The sequence below is a fragment of the Rhinopithecus bieti genome, unplaced genomic scaffold (genome assembly GCF_001698545.2).
Source record: "Rhinopithecus bieti isolate Rb0 unplaced genomic scaffold, ASM169854v2 scaffold_13342, whole genome shotgun sequence".
Classification (NCBI taxonomy): Eukaryota; Metazoa; Chordata; class Mammalia; order Primates; family Cercopithecidae; genus Rhinopithecus; species Rhinopithecus bieti.
The window spans coordinates 2992549-3002116 of NW_016807690.1; positions in this window are offsets into that span (position 1 = coordinate 2992549).

A 9568-nucleotide genomic window follows, 5' to 3' on the forward strand; every position below is an offset into this window, starting at 1 on the left:
GTCTTCATCCATACCTCTTTGCCACACTATTTTCTTCTTCAGTCTTTATCAACTTTTTCCCTAAAATCAGAGGAATTTCCAGTGGCAAGATAACAAGGGTATTTGCTGGGAATGTTCATGTCATTTGTTATGGAGCGGTTTTGTGGTGGAAAGGAAGAGGATGAATATTGGATCCAGACAGGCCTCTGTTTACCTGTGGTTTCCCTTTCTGTTGTCTGTGTGGTCCTGGGCAAATACCAATTTTTCAGTTTGCTTGCTATCATCAGAGTCTTTAAGACAACTTTTTATAACACTCTAAGGATGATTGGGGATTAAGTGATAAAAATAAGTATAAAGTACTTACAATGCCTTGTATATAGTAGGCACTTAACATGTAACTTTCCTTCATTTCTTTCCAATTACATTTTATTTTGTGATATGGAAATCGTTCCGATGTCTCCCAAGTTTCGAACCAATCATAACCCCTTACGTATAGCATAGGGAACAAGTTACTAATTTCTGTTGAGCTATTCCTGACTCTCAGCTTCAACAGGCCGTCTCTGTTGCTCTCTCAAAGACTAAGTAGCTACTGCTATGATGATAGCTTTTCAAGCTGAAGGAAAAAAAGGAATGTGCTCTAATATTCTTCTAAGGGTTTAGAAGAATAATTCTAAGAAGGGTTTAGAAGCATATTAGAGCACATTTCTTTGAAATGAGACAAATCCCTAAGTCATGTGTATCTTTGAGGGGCTCTCCTTTGTTTTAGAATAAAGCTCATCCTCCCTGGCATCTTATCAACCTTTTAAGTATCTGGTTCCACAACTCTCTATCTGCTCATCTTTAGCAAGTCCCACCACTCTGGGCTCCTTGTATTCACCACAGTCTTTCAGTTTTTGAATATTTACTTTTTTCTCTTTATCTAGAAGTCACTTCACATCCTCTTTACAGACTACACATTTCTCAAGATTTAGATCAAAGATTCCTACCACCGGGAAGCCTTTACTTATTGGTTCATGTCCTAAGGACTTTCTTTTTCTGTATTCTCAAAACTGGGCCTCATTCCGGCCTAGAATCACACTTGTCAGAAAGCTGTCACTCAATAAATGCTTCTTAAATGAACGAATAAATGATAGTTGTTTCAATATATTGTCATGACTTGACTATTTCCTTTTGCTTACTAGAAATTTCTTAAGAAAAGAAGATAACTTTCTAGCTGGGCAACAAGCTTGTACTACAGTGGGTAGTCAGTGCCTGCACCTGGGAAAACTAGGTAGATAATTACATAGATAAATATTTAACTTCCTCTTATATACAGTTGTACTCCTCTTTTATTCTTCTTCTTCTTCTTTTGTTTTTTTTTTTTTTTGAGACAAGCCTTACTGTGTTGCCCAGTCTGGAGTGCAGTGGCATGATCTTGGCTCACTGCAACCTCCACCTCCCAGATTCAAGCGATTCTCCTGCCTCAGCCTCCCAAGTAGCTGGGATTACAGGCACCTACCACCAAATTTGGCTATTTTGTTAATATTTTTAGTAGAGATGGGATTTCACCATGTTGGTCAGGCTAGTCTTGAACTCCTGACCTCAGGTGATCCACCCAGCTAGGCCTCCCAAAGTGCTGTGATTACAGGCATGAGCCACCACACCCAGCCAGTTGTACTCTTATATAAGTGAAAAAGACAGAACTATATAAGGTGATGCACAAATTAACTGGGTTATCTTCATCAGAAAGGTAATGACTTTATTTTATTGACAATAATTATTAATATTGTTTAGTATTACATGCATGACAATGTACCAAAAGCTGTACATTCATTGTCTTATGCAATCATTATGACTACTCTATAAAGTAATTACTATCATTATTCTCATCTTAAAGGTAAGGAAATAAAATTTTAGAGAGGTTAGTGGGTTGTCAAACATTACAACTCTAAAAAGCAATGAGAACTCAAGTCTATATGGAGTTGAAGACCAAGCTGTCAAAGATCAATGATCTGCTATACAGTGACCACTCCATTCATGTTCAATACCACCAGATTGTCACTGGTATCGTAACAATATTAATGCTCTAAAAGAAACACCCTAGAAACTTAGAGAAATTAGGCAGCAAATGATTAAAACTGAGTCCTAAGAAGAACTACAAGCTTCAGGGACCTTGATCTTATTAATTGATGTTTGATGAACATGGCAAGTATCTGGTACAACGCATACAAATGCAGCGTGGCGAGGGTTGCAGCATGGTCAAACACATATTGTACACGATTAGAATGCCATATACTCTGCTAGATGCTTTGAAAAGGTGAAAAGAGAATATATCTATTATATTTAATCCTCATGATAACTTTATTATGTGGGGCATTTCATTTCAATTTCATAGATTAACAAATTAGCTCATTTATCCTTGGCAAAATAATTTTTTGAAATTTAAATTTTGTTTCCTTCTCATTGTTATAATTCTAAGAAAAAGTTATCTCCCCACATTTCCTCCTTTTGCCCCAATGACCCTCTGGCTTCTCTTATCGGGGTGAGGGTAAAATATGAATAAATATCTTTGTATGTCATGAACCATTCTAAAGGCAATTATCCCTATGTCCCACCTGTTCCAGGGCTTTGTATTGCTGGATATGGCAATTTGAGAAGAAAGAGTTGCCACCCAACTAGTAGGGAGATGGCTGGTTTCCTATAAGCTGAGAATACTGAGTGTTATGGGTTCCTAGAGGAGCTCTCTGTGCATCACTGGTGTACAGCACCCCAGGGGAAGTAGGAACTTGAGGAAAATTGATACCATGGGAGTTTTTAGACAATGAGACTCAGAGATTATTCATGTTTCCAGCATGAGGAGAGTGGAACAGAATATCTTTCAATGGCCTGTGTGAGTAAAACAGCATCTCTGATAGTGGCCTCTCTGATAAATTTAAAAGAAATGGGAGCTTCTTTGGTTTGTCAGGACTATGAGAGCACAGAATTTTCTGCATGAAAGGATTTCTTGATCCTTCCCTCATCTTTGAAGAACTGAGGTCAGATTTCCAGACAAACCTAGAATATGGAAATGACTCCTTGTACAATTGGATATAGGGAGGAAATGAAGAAATTAGTAATTTCCTGTCACTTGAGTGTTTTGGTACATTCTCATGTTGACTACACACTTGTTTAACAAACCTATATTGATCACCAAAATGTTTTAGTTATTTTGCAAGGCACAAGGGGTAAGATCATGACCAAGATATAGCTCCTAATTTTAAAGGGTCCACACTATTGGTGATGCAGACAGAAGGCAGGAAAATACTAGGTAGAAAAGTGTGGGCTCCACCCTCAAGCCTGGACCCATATCCTAAGTAAGGATATGCATTCTTGTTTTCTTGCCCAAGTGTTGCCTTTTCCAAAACCACCCTGGCCTGCCATGCTCCCCATCCTATACCCATAAAAACTGCAGCTCACTGGCAGAGGGGCAGAATAGTGGAGCAGTGCAGCAGAGGAGAGAAGAGAAGAAGCATCTGAACATCGAGAGGAGAAGCAGCAGTGGACATCAGAGGCTATGGTTGGAGAGGAGTTCAGCCATCTATCTTCCCACACCACCCCCTTTCCAGCTTCCCATCCTGAAAGAGCCACTTCCACCACTCATTAAAATCTTCCACATTCACCACTCTTCAATTCATTTGTGCAACATGGTTCTTCTTATATGCTGGACAAGAATGTGGTACCAAGAGGGTGGGTGCAAAAGGCTGTCACCCTGACCCTCTACTGATTTGGTTAACACTTAGCTACCCACTGATGGCAAAGCTAACAGAGCCCACTATAACACATGCACTCTGGGGCTCCAGGGGCTGTGGGCAACCCCTAGACGCTGCCACAGGTTTGGTACAGGGTTTTTTCCTGCCAGCATGCAAAAACACTCTCACCCTGGCTCCTGCACCTACCTGCTAAACTGCCTGCTCCTCCTCCCACAGGGGGTTTTAGAGCTGCTACTTTAGAAAGTGAACCACCCCTTCACAAGTCCTGCAAAGGGGTCAAGGGCACCATCCCATCTCACCGGTAAGACAAAAAAAGTAACTAGCAAATATAACGTAGTATGGAATAATCAAGATTGTGAAAGTAAGCATAAGCAACCAATTTTAAAGCACCATAAAGGAGGGTATGCTGATTTGATGTTTCAGGATTAAGGAAGGCATCCTGGAAAAAAAACAACAGCAAAGCAGAGATCTAAAGGATAATGAAAAGACGGGCATGTCAACAAAGCTCGAGGAGTATGGGCTCAGATTGGTTAAGCAACTTGCGTATCTAGAAAATGATAGAGTTGCGATCTAAAGTTTATGATATTTCCACTAATGTACACTGTTAAAAGGTCTTTGTCTAATGAAAACAGGAGTGGGTCAACCAAACAAAGTGCAAAGAAAAGCAGATTTTAGCCAGTCCAACCCATGTGGAACTCTATGTTGAGGTTCCTTTTAAGGCTCAATCTCTAGAAACAGATGAACAGACCAGATGTACACAGCTAGCTTGCTACCTTGCTGGTTCAATAATTCTCATTATAGTGATTGGAATCTAATGTTGGTAAGAGCTGAGGCTCAGAGAGCCTTCATTTCCCCCCTTTAATTCCACCACATGGAAAAGAGCTGCAATTTAATCTCTGGACTAGACAGGAATGGCTACTTCCTCTCTGGATGGACTCCTGCAGATACCATTGACTACAAGATGCTAAAATGTTAAAAAAAGAAAAGAAAAAAAAAGTATTAGCAAGTCCCTAGGCTCGTCATATCTATTATACAAAGCATGCAGGAATTCCATAGACAGGAGGCTAATACATGCTGTGTGGCAGCAGCAGCAGTAAGAGCAGCAGCCATATACAGCTGCAACACAGGCGCCATGAATCTGCATGAGATGTAACTTTATTAGATAGATGGCCCTATTTGATTAATCATAGCAACTACCGGGAAACACTATTTGCATAGAGCATATCTTTTCTGTCCTAGCATCCATTTGTGGGTAAGACACATTTGACAAAAAGCAGTTAGGAAATGGGCATCAGGCGCATAAAAGGTTTATGTTGTTTTTAGGAACAAAATTGCTGTTTACAAATATCACACAGCAGGTTCTCTGTTTTATGGACAGAAATAATTCACTCTTAAGCTATAAAGGTCCCCGGGAAATGGATTTGCTTATCTCCATCTCATTTTAAATTATGAGGAGCCCATGCCACCATCCCAGAGGTTTCTACCTTTCCTGGCCATGCTTTGAATATTCACACACACCAGCCAAATGATGAATACTAGCTGGGGAGGCTTGCCGGCCACAGTTCATTTATAACACGTTCGCTAAATGTCATTATTCTTTGCAAAGTGTAGGCAAACACAGAGGTTTCTATAGCAAAATAAAATAAAATAAATAAAAATAAAAGCCATACTCTTTATTTTTATTTTTCCAAGAGGGGTATGTTTTAGGTTATTTCAAGAGACTAGGAGAGCAAAGATTGCAGGTAAAATAAAAAGTAACTCCAATTATAAAGCAGTTTTTGAAACAATCTTCCCAGGCACAAGTTTAATATAAAAAAAAAAGAATTTAAAGCATGCATTTTTTGGGGTGGCCTGATTTTAAGTGTTCTTTATTCTTTTGACTTGGAGAAGGACCAACTACCTCATTTTGGAAAATGGCAGATTGGCTCTTAAATTTATTATTGATATCATACATTTAGTAAGAGAGGAAGGACCTTTTCCCTCTGCTTGATTATTAGAGTTATTTATAGGACTTCCGGTTTTAAATGGCAACTAGCACACACTTTGGCCATCAGTAGTAGCATCTTAGTAACCATAAGAAAACATAATTTTACCAAAAACAGAAAAGTATAAAATCCTAGCAAGATTAAAGGAGAAAAAGACAAAAGCCTTTATTTAAAACTTTTAGAATTAACTATGCAAATGAAACCTAATTACAATTACAAAATGAATTATGAACATTGTATTATTATACATTTTTAAATGAGCTAGAGGGAAGAGAAAGAGCAAAAAAGAGGGTAAATGTTAACTTTGTAAAATTGAATCATCAAAAACTAGACTATATTGCTATAATATCAATCATTCAACTAACAAGAAAACTAAACAATAAGAATATTTTACATTCTATTTGTTGGTATTGTTTTAAAGGTCGTGTTTTATGTGCACATATTTCCCCTTTAAATTAAAAGATAAGATATCAAGCTAGATAACCTTTGATAAATAATAAATAATATCCACAACACATTATTAAATAATAAAAGCTAGTCATAAAACAGTGTACATATGATTCCAACTATGTTCATAAAGAAAATATAATTTGCATGCAAGAGTGTTGAACTGAGACTAACAACTACAACAGGGAGAGGGAGTGACAGAATGAGAAGAGCAGTGAGGACAGCTGGCTATTGTTCTCTCGTTTTACCTATCCTTTTTTGAAAATTTTAAGACAATGTATACTTTAAAAAAGACATAGTTTCAGCTCTCAATTCTTGAGATTGGATGAAGAGATCTAGGACTAGAGTTTGTGAGTAGTTTTCATTATAAAACTCCCTCAATGGGATTCAGTTGCACAGCAGATTTTAGAACTAGTAATCTAACAACTGGTGTTTCTGAGTGAAGAACACGGATCACTCCAACAACCAGAGCAGAGCCAGGGCCCATGCCCCTCCTGGTAACATCTTGAGGTGTCTGAAAGCAATTCCACGCCGCCTTGTGATAACAGATACTGACAATTTTCCTCCAGTCTTTTTCTATTCATAGAGACACTTTTTACACAACTGGAGTTACAAAATACTCTTTTTAAACAAGAATACATAGTCATTTCCCTGACCTTAAATATTCCTCTAAAACATAATTTTAATTTTTGTGGCCTACTCTATATGAATGCATTAGAATACATTGAATAATTTCTTATTTCTGAAGATGTGGGTATATTTGACTTTTTTCTCTCTTGTAATGTCATTTGTGACTATCCACATTCTTAATTCTGTATAGGTCACCAATTCTTTACTTATGGTAATATTTATAAGTAGAATTTTGAATATCTAAATCTATTCAAAAGTATGAATATTTTTAATTAATTAATTATCCATGGAGTTTGTATCATTGCAATCTCCTTGAAGTATGAATTCCTATCTTCTCATAAACTTATCAACATTGAGAATTATAAATTTTAAAGCACTGTCTACATTGATATGTGAGAATTTAAAGTTCATTAATTTTCATTAATTTGAAAACAAGTAGAGTTGATTTTCAACTGGATTTTTAAAATGTGAGTTGTGTATTTATCCCCTTTGCCCTTTCTGAGAGAAGAACTTTTTAAATCTCAACTCTTCTACAGTATGTTAGCCTAATCTAGATCAACTAGATACTTATCTCTACTACTTCTGCCAATGATTGTCATTTATTGAGCGTTGACTAGATGCCAGGTAATTTACAAATCTTTTTTATTCTTACAGCTCTGCTATAAGAGTCATATTTTATCATGTTATTTAAGGAAGTTTAAGTTATCCCAGTATTGCATAGCTGAAATATTGTGGATCAGGTCTTTGAAGCCCATTTTTTTTTACAACTTTCTAAGGTCTTTATTTGTTTTATGACAACATAAGGCTAGTTCAATAATAATTTTACAATTCCCTGAGAGAATGCTAATTTTTGAAAAACAATAGCAACCAAAAGGAGCCCAGTAAAATGTATGGAATCACAGTGGATATACAGAATTATTAGTTCCCTTTCATTTCACCTGTGTACCACATTATTTGAACATAATTAAAAAACTGTAACATCATTTTGGTGTTCAAAACAATGTAGGATCTCACTTTTTTGTGCATAAAGAGGTTCTTTGTTGGGGTAAGAGCATTTTTATGTTAGTAATCCGGCCCAGGAACTTTACCAATACCAATTTAATGTTATGTATTTGGCTAGATTCTTAAATTTAAAAAACAAATCCAACTCATTATTGCTTTCAGTTTCATCAGAAGGATAAATACAAGCAGATAACTGAAAAGCAATATACCTCGAGAAGGCCAAAGTACCTTGGATTAGAGGCTTTAGGAATCAGGGGAGGAAAGGATTCATAGAGGTGATGACACCTGAGTTGTGGGGTGGTCACTATCTGGCCCCAAGATAGCCCTCCTCCAGCTGCAGTAGTGTATTTGACTAAGGAAACAGAAAATAGTTCATTTCTCTCACTTAATTAGATGAGGTAGAAGCACCCTTGCTTGGTTTATTGTCTCTGGTACTCTGATAAAACTGGCAAATATTCTTATCTTCTGGGTGATAGGTAAATAGTGTTGGCTTTCCTGAGGAATCCATATGTAAGATTTTTGAAAGAGCCTGCAGAGTCTCACCAATGTGTAGTTATATGGCATAAGAGATCCACCTGTCACATTCCAGTGTCCCCAACAGCCTCCATCCTGCAGCCCCTTGCTTCTGAAGATGCCTCAGGCCAGACACCACACCCAGTGTCTACTAGAAGAGAATCAAGAGAAACTCATTTCTTTGTCCTTGTCAAGTCAAATGGTGGGAGCTCAGCAGGCTCCAATGAGGCCTCTTCTTTCCCTGCTGCATTATTCCAGTTTCGTATGCTCATCTTCCACTACTTCCACACAGGTACCCATCTCAGATTAGCAAAAACACACATGAAGCAGGCACGATCCTGGAATTGTGATAGCAATGTGCTCCTTATGGACATCTTCAGTCACATGGTTTATTCTTTTGAGACAACGTCACTTGGATTTAGGGAGGGGAGAGCCTTTTACGAGGAAGGATGCATTTTGAAAAACACCGACAAACCCCTCTTCTATCCTATCTCCCACCACAGTTCTTTTTTCACAATTTAGAAGAGGAAATGGCAGTGTTTTGTGATAGAACCGGTTCTGTCCTTGTTTCTTGCAAAAAGCTGGAATTGGTGAATGGCCCCAATTACAAGTGGATTTTTTGACTTTGTAATATGGAATGCCCTTTGACTTCGGCTCTGGGCCTGAGAGAACAAGAAAAGTCCTTCTCTACATCTGGCTACAACAAAAGATCAGTGCAGCAGCTATCATACTATTCAAATGAAGAGACGATGAAGCTGAGTTAAGGCACTAGAGATTATTAATAGGATGAAGGTTATGGAAGAAAGTCAGGTGGTTATTTACGAGACCATGTGAATAATTAAAATGCAAGAGAAAGACAGTGAATGAGAAAGACAAAAAAGGGTCAAGATCATCTTTAAGGTTTTTGACTTCAGCAGCTTCATGAATCACAAACTGAGAAGACAGATACAGGGGTACAGATTCAGGACTCCCGAGTATGACCAGATATTGAGGGAAATTTCAGTTTGGTGTATCAAGAGGACACCCTAAAGAAAATACCCAGCAGGTAATTTGGTTTGAATCTCTAGAGCAGTCAGAGCTGGAGCCCTAGTTGCAAAGAAACTTGTAGGTTTGGTGGGTGGGACCACAGGGAAGGAAGAGGAGGATGTATTTTCTATCAGGAAAGGGGGAGAGAAAATATTTCTTGGTTATTTGGTCACAGGAAACTACTTTATTATTTATTTATTTATTTATTTATTTATTTATTTATTTATTTATTTATTTATTTTGAGATGGCGTCTTGCT